We start from the raw sequence: 14,023 nt of genomic DNA, 5'->3' as shown, positions 1-14,023 counted from the left end.
TGATTGACTTTATCATTTCTTCTGGGAACTGATTCTCTAGATCATATTTTGTTAAATTACCCCATTCTAAGATTGGAGTGTTCTTGCATCATCTCATAAGATGTTTCAAAAATTTAAATATTCAGATTACTCATATATTCATGTAACTGTGTATTTTTCCTTCTGTCTTCTGTTTTAAGTCATGTCCCCTTTCATTATGTAGTTATTTACCTTATTCAGGTAGCAATTCTTATTTTCATAGTTTCTTAAAAAATGAAAATATCTTGTCCATGAGATACTGTTTTAATAGAGCTTATTTATACTAGGAAAATCATTCTAATAACACTTAACAGTTCTAATTTTATTTATTGTAATTTCCTATAATATTTTTCTCTCCTTTTTGCAGACAAGGTTCATATGATTAGTTCTGTTATATGAGAAGATTATGTATTTAATGGTTTTTTAAGCTGAATTGTTTCCATTAGCAAATTGTATATTTTGTCTTCAGGACTAAGTGTTCCCAAGAATATACTAATTTTAATTAAAGATAAAGTTTCTAACCTACACAGAAAGACAATAAATGATATATCTGTGTTAAAAGCAGTATTTCTACTTTATTTTTATTGGATATTTTATTTATTTACATTTCAGATGTCTGTCATCTGCTTTCCCCATTTCCCCTCCCTAGAACTCCCTATCCCATCCCCCTCCTCCTATTTGCATTTATATCATTTGAATTACATGCATGTATTAAGGTCAGTTTAGGTTGAGGGTCTAGCAATAAAATAGATGCACACAGTCAAGGACCAAGCAAGACAATAAACACAAATAGTCAAAGAACGAGCAATGCATTAAACCCAATTACATGAACACTCCCATGATCAGTGTTTCTAAGGGCTTATCAGGATGACTAAAATACCTGAGCCAACTTCCCTATCCTTGCCCAAAGTCATTTTCATGTCTGAAGCCTACTTCCTTGTTCTAGCCTAAAATTTATATTCCTGCCTGAAACTGATTCTTTGTTCTAGCCTAATGTCAGATTCCTGCCTGAAGCCTACTTCCTTGTCCTTAGCCAATGTCATATTTCTTCCAAGCAGCCCATTTCCTTGTCCTTGGCCCATGTCAGATTCATTCCAAACATCCCCAAAGGCTCTCTGCCTCTCCCCCATTTTTATTTAATTAACAGGACTGAGTCTGTCTTAGGTTGTTCTGACAAAAATGGCTTCCTTACCCATCATGAAATATTTTCTTTATCAAAAGCAATGAATTTCTGTCTTAGGTTGGTAAGGCTCTGTGCAGAATCTTACCCATCCTTGACTTGCCAGCCTGTTAAATTAATAACTCTTTCTGGGGGTCTATTTTCAGTTTCAAGTCATGTACTTTGGCTGTCAACATGTTGATGCTGTTAAAGAAAAGCTTTAACATGATGAGCAGGAATAAAAGTATTCCCAGAACAAAAAGGGCTAGCATGATCAAGCTATATACGCCATTCTCGAAACTTGACCAAAACAGAAATACTGACCTCTAGGGTTTTTTCTTTTTTTCTTTTTTTTTTTTTTTGAGAATTTATTCTGGCTTTAAACAGTATACGAACTTTCAGATGTTAGTTTGTCAGTCTTTAAAGAAGTAGGTATGAACTATAGGTGAATAACTTCAAAATTCATACTTCATCAGTGGAAGATTGCTCTTCAAGTTTACCATTCAAGAATTTGCATATATTTCACCCTTTCTAACGAAGCAATCACTTTCAATGAGCTCATTTGATATTTGGTTTAAAATTTAAGGTGCTATATTCAATAAACCTTCACATATTTCTTAAATAGTAGAACTCATGCTCATTTTGGTGATAATGAGACCTTCAAGTGGCTTTTATGATATCAGTAAAAATATAAATTATGAGCAAATTAATCAAAATGGACAAAAGAGCCAACAATGAACTATAAAGTAAAGCAAAAAGATACAATTTGTCTACAAAAATGTCAATCATAAAGTACCATTAATTTTATGATGTCCCATTTTTTGATTATTGATCTTAGAGTATCAGCCACTGGTGTTCTGATCAGGAACTTTCCCCCTGTGCCCAAGTATTCGAGGTTCTTCCCCTCTTTCTCTTCTATTAGTTTCAGTGTACCTGGTTTCATGTGGAGTTCCTTGATCCACTTGGACTTGAGGTTTGTACAAGGAAATAAGCATGGATCAATTTGCATTCTTCTACATGTTGTCCTCCAGTTGAACCAGCACCATTTGTTGAAAATACTGTCTTTTTCCCACTGGATGGTTTTAGCTCCTTTGTGAAAGATCAAGTGATCATAGGTGTGTGGGCTCATTTCTGGGTCTTCAGTTCTACCTCATTGATCTACCTGCCTATCTCTGTATCAATGTCACACAGTTTTTATCATTATTATCCTGTAATACAGCTTGAAGTCAAGAATGATGATTCCCCCAGAATTTCTTTTGTTGTTGAGAATGGATTTCACTATCTTGGGTTTTTTGTTATTTCAAATGAATTTGAAAAGTACTCTTTCTAACTCTATGAAGAATTGAGTTGAGATTTTGATGGGGATTGCATTGAATCTGTACATTGCTCTTGGCAAGATGGTCATTTTTTTATGTTAATCCTGCCAATCCAGGAGCATGGGATATCTTTCTATCTTCTGAGGTCTTCATTGATTTCTTTCTTCAGAGACTTGAAGTTCTTGTCATATAGATCTTTCACTTGTTTGGTTAGAGTCATACCAAAGTATTTTATATTATTGTGGCTATTGTGAAGGGTGTAGTTTCCCTAATTCCTTTCTCAGCCTGTTTATCCTTTGAGTAGAGGAAGGATACTGATTTGCTTGAGTTAATTTTATATCCAGCCACTTTGCTGAAGGTTATCAGGTTTAGGAATTCTCTTGTATAATAAAGGGGATCTCATAAAATTGCAAAGCTTCTATAAGGCAAAGGACACTGTCAATAGGACAAAACAGCAACCAACAGATTAAGAAAAGATCTTTACCAATCCTACATCAGATACAGGGCTAATATCCAATATGTACAAATAACTTAAGATGTTAGACTCTAGAAAATCAAATATCCCTATTAAAAACGGGGTACAGAGCTAAATCAAAAATTCTGAGGAATATTGAATACCACAGAAATACCTAAAGAAATGTTCAACATCATTTGTCATCAGGGAAATCCAAATCAAAGCAACCCTGAGATTCCACCTCACACCAGTCAGATGGCTAAAATCAAAAACTCAGGTGACAACAAATGCTGGCAAGGATATGCAAAAGAAAAATACTCTTCTATTATTGGTGGGATAGGAAGCTGGTATAAGAACTCTGGAAATCAGTCTGGCAGTTCCTCAGAAAATTGGACATATCATTACCTGAGGACTCACCTATACCTCTCCTGGGCATATACCCAGAAGATACTCCAACGTATAACAAGGACACATGTTCCACCATGTTCATAGCAGCCTTGTTTATAATAGCCAGAAGCTGGAAAGAACCCAGATATCCTTCAACAGAGGAATGGATACAGAAAATATGGTACATTTACAGTATAGAGTATTAAAACCAATGACTTCATGAAATCTTTAGCCAAATGGATGGAACTAGAAAATATCATCCTGAGCGAGGTAACACAATCACAAAAGAACATACATGGTATGTACTCACTGATAAGTGGATATTAGCCAGAAGCTTGGAATACCCAAGATACAATTCACAGACCAAATGAAGCCCACAAAGAAGAAAGACCAAAGTGTGGGTGCTTTGGTCCTTTGTAGAAGAGAGAACATAATAGTCACAGGAACAAATACAGAGACAAAGTGTGAAACAGAGTTTGAAGAAACGGCCATCCAGAGACTTAGGAATCCATCCCATACACACAGTTACCAAAACCAGACACTATTGTGGATGCCAAGAAGTGCATGCTGATTAGTGCCTGATATAGCTGTCTCTTGAGAGGTTCTCCAAGAGCCTGATGAATACAGAGGGAGATGCTCACAGCCATCCATTGGACTGAGCATGAGGTTCCCAATGAAGGAGTTAGGAAAAGGACTGTAAGGAGCTGAAGGGGTTTGCAACCATATAGAAAGAACAATATCAACCAACCAAACCCCCAGAGCTCCCACAGACTAAACAACCAACCAAAGAGTACACATGGAGGAACCCATGGCTCCAGCTGCATATGTAGCAGAGGTTGGCCTTGTCAGACATCAATGGGAGAAGAAGTCCTTGGTCCTGTGAAGGCTGGATGCTCCAGTGTAGGGGAATGTGAGGATAGGGAGGCATGAATGGGGGGGTGGTTGGGTGGGGCAACACCCTTATAGTAGCAAGTGGTGGAGGGATGGGATAGGGTGTTTCCTGGGGGGTGGAGCAGGGAAACTGGCAAAGTGAATGACGTTTGAAAAATAAATAAAGGTAATATTTAATTTTAAAAAAGTACCATTAGATCACTAATAGAATTAAATTTGACTCTGAGAATAAGCAAAATAATAAATACACATATATGTATATTTACAAATATATACACACATATATGTATAAATATAATATATAAATATATTATGTATTATATATTATATAAAATACATATTTTATAATATAGGTATAAATATGCATATACTTGTGTGTATATATATTTGCAAAATATATAATGTGACCATAGCTTATGAAACTCAGACTGGGGAGAAGGGAGGGAGGGGAAACTACAGTCAGCATGTAATATATGAGAGATAAATAAAATAAATAAATAAAAAGAATTTCCCCAGTGTAGGGGAATGCCAGGACTGGAAAGTGGGAATGGCTGGGTGGTAGCACCCTCATAGAGGCAGTGAGAGGGGGTATGGGATAGGTGGTTTCTGGAAGAAAGACCTGGGAAGGAAATAACGTTTGAAATGTAAATAAAGAAAATATCCAATAAAAGAAAAAATGCCTACACTTGATGTTGTTAAGCTGCTTTATGAAGCAGATTGAATTCTCCTGGCAGACACTGAACATCTAAAAGTCTTTGTACTTCCTACCCAATTTGCAAGGTCTCAAGGGACAGACACTTTGCAAACTCCATGAAATTTTAATAACAGTCTAAAAAAGAGACTGTGGATGAAAATGAGCAGCCACTACCTTTTAAACATGGCCATTATCACGCAGCTACTATGCTTAGTTCCTGAAAGTAGAATAACAGTCCTGAATTGGACATGATTGGATGGTTGAGGTCATCTTCTGCAGTTTTGTAAGCAGTTTCTTTTTCAAACACTCATCCAAAACTCTCCTCAGACATAATTGATGTGAGAAGAGGCTGCCGTTCTCATTCGGTTATCAGAGCATGTTGTTCTGCCACCTGCCTTTTAGTTTCACATCTAAAGCTTAGCAGTTTCCTTATTAGAGTGGTTCGTAATAGCCATCTGTTGACTCACAATAGTAACTTTTCTAGAGTTTGATTGACTGTATTACAGTTTTGTTTTCAAGCATTTACTGCATATCCATGGCTAAGTGCAAAAATATGTCCTCTGTCTTTAGAGAAACTTTGAGAAACATAAGAGAATATCAAATTTTCGGTCTAAGGAAACTTGTATTATTTGCTTTTAAGTCCTTTCAGAACATGTTCTCGCTATCTATGTACATAAAATTTCAGTCATTGTAAGCAATTTGGCCTCACTTTTGCCTATTTATTATTTCATATATAAAGGCAGTGTAATAAACATGTAAGATATATAAATAATGATAACATGACTATGCTTAAATTCACACTTTAGAGATACAAAAAATGAGTTCTTTCCATGAATACCATGCATGATTTTCCTTAACTCTAGCTCTCTTCCTTATCCATCCCTCAAGGTACCCACTTTCCTAAACATTACATTAACTTTCCTGTCCATTTTTACTTATACTTGTATGGTGTATCTTAAATAATAGAAATGCACTATAGGAATATTTGTGTGATTTCCTTTTGCATTCAAGGTTCTGTTTATTATAACCAGCTGTGTTTAAATGCATATACCTCATGGTTTCATTTTTGTGTCACATTGCATTTTTATATATGTGATTCATAACATTTTTAATATCAATGGATAGTTTACAAAGCACTGTGCCTAATATTTTTACTGATTTTTTAAAAAAAATGTAGAAATATTTTTCTGAACTCTCAACCCAAATTATAGTGGACTTCATGTTCATAATGTGGAGAAAAGAAACCATAAGTGACATGGAGCATTTGAAGGCCTCATCTTTTGATGACTGCTCTCTATCTTCTTCATAGTTCAGCAGGATTATATCAAAAGAGATCATATAATAAATATTTAGCAGCATTTTTTGATATTTTATTTTAAATTTTTCAGATTTATCCCCTAAATCCCTTTAGCATACATGCATGTGTACATATGCATGTGTGTGTACATACACACATGTACATGTATGTGTCTCTGTGTGCACACGAGCATATTGGTGTGGTAGTAAACTCTTAAGGGAGAAGGGGTTGGAGGCCATCTTCACTTCAATCACTTGTTCAATATGACAGTGTCATTTTCAGGACAATATGCCAATATTATATCCATTTTTTTTTTACTGTTGTATAAAGCACATTAATAACAGTTAACTATATTTGCTGTAAACAGATATTTTATTATCAATTTTTTTCTTTAGAATCTAATTTGGATTTGATGTTTACCTCCTTCATCTTATTTCCTAGGCTATGATAGGAAAATATAAGCACCTACTATTTATTTCAGTTTTGAAAATTACTCAAGATGAAGTAATTTCAAATATTAGAAACATGTAGTAAAGAGAAAAAAGAAGGACTAAATATTAAGGGATGAGGAAAGAGTGAACACAGGTAATGAATACAAATGAATTAACGATAATTTTTATGGTTGTTTCTGGTGAATAAGTACCTAAAAAATACACCAGATAATGAAAGTGTAAAATCCAGTATAAAGCTTCATAGTTAGAGAAGGGGTCTTCCAACTGTATAGAATTTCACTGAGATAGATGGACTTTTGGGCTCCTTAATTTTGGAAGTAGTGCTTATTTAATTTGTGAATTTTAGTTAATAATAATGTTTCTAAATTAAAAATAAATATACTTTATTTTTATTTTTGACTTAGATATTTTTAAATACATAGTGCCAATTTTAGACTTAATTAAAAATTGTATGTTTTTGTTTGTTTGTTTGCTTTCCGAATGTTTTACTGTCTCAGAATTTTGTTTAAGTTTTCTTTATTTTTTTTTTGACAAAGACCTATTATATATCCATGACTGACCTGGAACTTACCATGTAGAACAGCCTGGCCTTTAAATTGTGGCAAATCTCTACCCTTTTCTCCTAAATGCTGAGATTACAGGATATAAGTATGAACTACCACACTTTACTTCAGTATTTCATTTCTTTTTTTCCCTTACATCTGATAGTGCTCTGGGAAATATTAGCAATGAGCTTTCAGAGAAAGATGGGTTCTAGTTCTTACTATGTTCAGAGCTACCTACACATCAACCTATTAAACTGGAAAATGCCTCGGTTTTTAACAGCTGGCTTTAGTAGACTCATGAACTAGTTCCAACCTATCCAGATAATATCTGTTCTTTGAGGATTTAATAGTTCTCACAATTCTGTTTGCCTCCTAAACCAACCTTCCCTATGACCTAACTCTGTCTTCAAGAAGATTGCTACTTTATGATCTTACCTACTTTATGCTCATTGTTTTCCCTCTGACCCTGTCATTTGACTGGCAAACTAACCTGAGAAAAGTGACACAGATAAAAAGTTAGAAAATGGTAGATAATGTGAAACAATACATCCTCAAAAAACAGTTGTCAGAATAAGAAAAATAATGTTAGTTTTGAGATAAAATGTTTGATGCAGTTTAGGAATACTAGATTGGAGAAATGTTTAGTAAAAAGATTAATGATATAGAAAAGCTATTTGTGAACTAAGAGTTCCCAGAAGACATAGAGTAAGATCAGAGAAGAAGAAACAGAGTGGTTTGTTAGTGACCCACATGGAGCAGTGAGTGAATAAGAATTTGGAAGTTTTGGGACCTAAGATGTAGCTCAAAAATTAAGAACACTTGCTTCCATTCCAAAGGACATGGATTAGAGTCCCTGTACCTATGTCAGACTTCTCTGAGCTCTAGCTCCATGGGGAATCAACCCCTCTGGCTTCTCAGGGCACATGTATGTATGCACACATATCCACAATGAGATATACACATCTACCTATAATTTAAAAATATGAAATACATTTTAGAAAGAACCTAGAAGTTTTGATGACCCAATTATTTTACATGCTTGGCATGAATCCAAGCATATAAAATATATAAGCATGACAAGTTGAGCTAACCACAAGTCACCACAAATGTGCCAGGTTCAGTCATTTGCCAGTCGCTTTATGCCAGACTAAGGAACATTAATTGTACAGCAGTCTCCATAAAAAAAAACTAGCAATGAAATGGATTGAGGGAATTCTAAACCAGAGAATAGGCCTAGTACAAGTCTTTTCTATTTTTTTTATTTCATTACATGTTGTTTTGTTTTACAGGTGTATTGCTCAGTAAGTGACAGCATGTGAAAGAATTGAGTTTTGAGATGGCTCTTTCCTGGAAAGTACTTAGTGTTACATAATTGTCACTTACAGGCTTATCTCTGTGCACACACTGAACTGCTGGCTTTATATGGTCTTTGAATTCATTTCTCCTGAGTCTTGAGTCACTTGATCTATTGTTTAACCCTCCCCTTTGTTGATACTCTTTCTGATAATTTCCCACTTGGATTTAAAACCTATTAATATTAGAGAAATGAAAAAGATATCCATTACATTTTCTTTTTCTCTAGTAACACTCTGAGTTGTTTTTCTTCCTGCTTTTCTAATGTGCTTTGTGTACTTTCTTCCTCTGTTTCTTTTCTACCCAATAACTTTTTACTCTGTGTAAGTTTGTTTTGCTCCTTCAATAGCACTTATGTCACCAATATTTAAAAACTGCTTCTTTATGATGAAATCAAATAACTTTAGCGGTGTTGGTATTTTGCTCAAATTTTCTGCTGCTGTTGGCATTAATGGCCATTTTAATTATGCATTCTTCTATCCTATATTGATAAAAATAGCTTCATTTTTATATTCTTGATCAATTCAATGAAATGTTTACATTTTTAAAATTTACATTTATGCATTTATTTTATGGAAAGAAGAAGGCTTATGTGCCAGAATATAGAGGTCAGAGGAAAAATGGAGGAATTGATCCTTTCCATCTATGTCATGGTTTCCATAGATCTAACTCATGTTGAGCTCTGAAACAAGTATATTTACCCACTGAACCATCTCACAAACCCCTTAGTTCTTCATAGTTACTTCTCTTTTAAATTAATGGCATTTTTCCATAAAACACATTTTGATCATGCTTTGTCTTTCCACAATATATCTTAGATCCTCACCACTCATCCACCCACCCACAGAACTCCCTACCATTTCTTTCTCTCTTTCTTTTTTTTTTATTTTTTTTTTTAAATATGGAACGCTTCACGAATTTGCGTGTCATCCTTGCGCAGGGGCCATGCTAATCTTCTCTGTATTGTTCCAATTTTAGTATATGTGCTGCCGAAGCGAGCACTCTTTCACTCTTTCTTTTCAGAAATTAAACAGCAATAAAACACACACACACACACACACAAGAAAACAAAAGCAAAGATAAAACACAAACACAGTAAAAAAGAAAACAAAATCAGAAATCATAATATAAACACAAAAGACAAAAGAGAAAACAAAACAAAGCAGTATGGGTCAAAAAACTTTCTACAAATGTACAATTGAATTAATTTTGTGTTGGCCATCTACTTCTGTGTGGGGTGTACACCCTTAAGTGTGATTAATCCAATAGGATTCCAATGGAGAAAACTAGTTTTTTCTTTGAAAGCAGTTATAAATTGAAGATAGATTTTGATTAGGGGCTGGAAACCCATTTCTACTTCCTCTTCTCAACACTGGAATCCCAGCTGTTTTGAATATGTATAGGGTCTGTGTGAGCTACCACACTTCCTGTGAGTTCATACATACATTGGTCTATTCCTGTTGTCTGGAAGACAGTTTCCTTGGAGTCATCCATCACTCTGGCTCTTACAACCTTTCCACCTCTTCTTCTGAATAGATTCCTGAGGTGTGAGGGGGAAGTTTGTGGGACTAAGTGTTCCAAAGTCATTCAGTCTTTGCACAGTTTCCAGTTGAGGATCTTCATGTTAGTTCTCATCTCCTGCATGGAAGAAAGTTCTCTGGAGATAGCTGAGTAAGACATTGACCACTGGGTATAAAAGAATATTTTTAGAAGTCATTTTGTTGCTATTTTCATTTAGCACAACAATAGTATTTGAGTTTCTCCTATGCACAAAGCCTATCTAGTCTCAGGTTCTTTGCCAGCTCAACAGTGACAAGAATAGGTTCCATCTTGGGGAAGGAGCCTTAAATCCAATCAGAGTAGGATTGATTACTCTCACAAAGCTTATGACACTGTTGTTACAGTTTATCTTGCAGAAAGTTCACTGTTGTGGATCGCAGTGTTTGTACCTGGGTGATAGAATTCTCTTATAGTATTGTGCAGAATACATCCCCACACCATGTACACTTGTTAGAAGTGATGAAGGCTCTAGTTAGGCACCAGCTTGAGACTTCTGTGTGTTTGAAGACATATAAGTGTTCTCTTCATCAATTTGTGAAGAGAAACCAATAGCCTTAACAATGGTATATTTGGAGGTTTCCATGGAGTCATGTTGCTAATGACTTAATGATATGTAACCCATTACTGGCAGTAAAATGTTTCACTTAATAGTGAAAGATGTCTGTTTGAAACACTGTCTCTCTCAGTATTTAGTGACTTCATTTAGACTTATTACATATATGTATAATGTAAGATTTCTACAATAGTGTGTTTCCATATGGCCCTCAAATGGCTCTCTATTGATTTCCTCTCCTGCACATATAATCCTCTCATTCAGATCCCCCATGCAATCACTCCATAACTATATATTATATTTCCCCTTTCTGGAGATCCTTCTTCCTCCTAAACCCTAGCTTAATATGTAACCTCTGTACTTACACAGATTTTAGCATGCATACTGTAAGCTGAAAAGCTAGCATCCACATTTAAAAGAAAACATAAATTATTTGTGGGGATGTTTTTTTTGAGTCTCGGTTGCCTTGAATATTTCTTTTTTATTTCTACCATGTAACTGAAAATTTCATAATTACATTTTTAAACAGCTGAATTATATTCTATTATATAAATGTACCATATTTTCATTATCCATTACATAGTTGATATATATATATATATATATATATATATATATATATATATATATATATCTTGTTTCTAATTTCTACCTATTATGAACAGAGCAGCAATGAACATGGATGAGCAAGTATCCCTGAAGTAAGATGTAGAATCCTATGGATATTACCAAGAATGGGACCAGTGTATCTTGAGGTACATTTATTCCCATCTTCCTGAGGAACCACTTCACTTATTTCTATAGAGGCTGTACAAGACCACTTACCCTCATCTTCACCAGCATGAACTGTCATTTTTATCATTGCTCTCTGCCATTCTAAAAGATATAAAATGAAATTTTAAAGTAGATTTGATTTTCCACTGCCTTAATGAATACAGTTGTCAAATATTTTGTTAAGTGTTTTTTAGCCATTTGAATTTTATCTTTTGAGAATTCTCTGCTTAGATCTGTACCTCATTTTCAAATTGAGTTATTTGTTTTCTTGGTATCATTTTTTAAATTCTTTATAAATTTTAGCTATTAACCCTTTATTGGATGTGTAATTTGTAAAAAACCTTTTCCCATTCTGCAGCTTCTTCACATAATGATTTCCTTTGCCATGCAAAAGTTTCTCAGTTTCATGAGGTCCCATTTATTAATTCTTGATCATAGTGCTTGTGCTAATAGTGTATTGCTCAGAAAGATTTTACTAGGCTAGTAAGGTTAAGCCTATTCCCCACATGCTTTTATGTCAGATTTGGGGTACCTAGTCTTATATTAGGGTCCCTGAGTCATCTAGAGTTGAGTTTAGTGCATTATGACAAATGTGGATCTATTTCTATTCTTTTACCTATAGTCATCCAGTTGGACCATCACCATTTGTTGAAGATGATGTCTTTTTTGTATAATACTTGTTTCTTTATCAAAAATCAGATGACAACAGGTATTTGGCCTTATATCTGGATCTTTAATTCAATTTAAATATCTGATTTTATGCAAATACCAGTCTATTTGTGTTGCTATAGCTCTGCCATACAGCTGGAAATCAGGGATGATGATATCTCCAGAACTTCTCATATTATTCAAGATTGTTTTCAGGATTGTTTTATTTATTCTGTCTCTCTCTCTCTCTCTCTCTCTCTCTCTCTCTCTCTCTCTCTGTGTGTGTGTGTGTGTGTGTGTGTGTGTGTGTGTGTGTGTGTGTGTGTTTGTGAATTGTCCTTTCAAGGTCTGTGAAAAACCATGTTAAAATTTTAATAGGGATTGCATTGAATCTGCATATTGCTTTTGGCAGGGTTGCCATTTTTACTATATTAATCCTCCCAATTCATGAGAATGGGAGATCTTTCCATCTTTTTGTGTCATCTTCAATTTTATTCTTCAATGTCTTAGAATTTTTAATATGCAAGTCTGTCACTTGCTTGGCTAAAGTTGTCCCAGATTTTTTGGAGGATATTATGAAAGAATTACATTTCTTTCCCAGTCCATTTGTCAGTTTTACTTTTAAAATGCTACTGATTATTGTGTATTAATTTTGTACTGTGCATTTCTGAAAGAGATTTTCAGCTATAGAAGTTTCCTTAAAAAGTTTTGGTGTTACTTTTGTATACTTCCATATCAACTACAAATAAAGACATTTTAACTTTTTTCTTTCCTATTTGTATCCCCTTGTCTTCTTATTCTAGCTAAGATGTCAATTACTATATTGAATAGGTTTGGAGAAAATTAACAACATTGTCTTGTCCCCGATTTTAGTGGACTGCTTTTAGTGTCACTCCACTTAGGTTTATATTGATGGTGGGCTTTCTTTAAACAACCTTTATTATATTGAAGTATGACCCTTCAATTTTTAATCTTTCTAGAATTCATATCACGAAGAGATATTTAATTTTGTAAAAGACCTTTTCTACAACAGAAGTGATAATGTAGTTTTTGTCTTTCTTTGTGTTTATGTGGTGAATTAAGTTTGTTTGTTTGTGTTGAGCAATTCCAGCATCTCTGGAATAAAGCCAATTTGATTTTGGTGGATGATCTTTTTGACATGTTTAAGGGAACATTTTAATCTATGTTAATAAGGGACATTTGTGTATAACCTATGAACAAAAGAAAGGCTTCTTAGAGAAGAGCTGGATCTCTAGGTTGAGACAGGTATTTTAAGAAAATCAGAAAGTAAGTAAGTTCCAACATTATTATAGTCATGTTGCAGTTCAAAACTGTGACTTGGAAATGCAGAGAATTACTCAATAGTTAAGAGCACTTGCTTTCAGTGGATGTATGTTTGGTTCCCAGCACATACTCTCTGTAACTCCAGTTCTATCTGATCCAATGATGTTTTCTGCCCTCCCTAAGCAACTGACACACATGCAATACACAGATATATATGCAGAAATAATACCATACACATAAAATTCAATGAATATTTTTAAAGCATTAATTTGATTACTTTTAAAAATTGATTAATTAGCAAGGGGCTTAAATATAGCAAAAATGTTTAAATCAGGAATTTACAAAACAAAAAAAGTTAGGAGACCTTTAGAACATGCTTAAATTTAATGCATAATTTTAAAGTTTATTAAATAAATAAAAGGAATTCAGAATATATCCTGTTTTTCTTTTACAAATTACATTTTAGTATAATAAAAATATCGTGGAAGAAAGTTTTCTCTTTAGAGAATTCTCTAATATGGAAAAACATGATACAATTTAAATATCATCAATTTAAAAAATCACACTATATTATCATATTTAAAATAGCCATATTCGGATTTGATTAACTCTCTCATGAAAAGTCACTATTGCAATCA

General features: G+C 34.1%; 1 non-coding gene across 1 annotated transcript; it reads right to left on the bottom strand.

Annotated features, from left to right (window-relative positions):
- Window positions 1-9,461: 9,461 nt before the first annotated feature.
- LOC114635173 lies at window positions 9,462-9,568 on the bottom strand. Its single transcript, XR_003713421.1, has one exon. It is a non-coding gene; the product is annotated as a U6 spliceosomal RNA (small nuclear RNA).
- Window positions 9,569-14,023: the final 4,455 nt, after the last annotated feature.

This window comes from Grammomys surdaster, unplaced genomic scaffold, assembly GCF_004785775.1.
Source record: "Grammomys surdaster isolate TR1022 unplaced genomic scaffold, NIH_TR_1.0 1165, whole genome shotgun sequence".
Classification (NCBI taxonomy): Eukaryota; Metazoa; Chordata; class Mammalia; order Rodentia; family Muridae; genus Grammomys; species Grammomys surdaster.
Note: the sequence above shows the minus strand (reverse complement) of the source record. Positions and strands in the feature narration are given on the sequence as shown.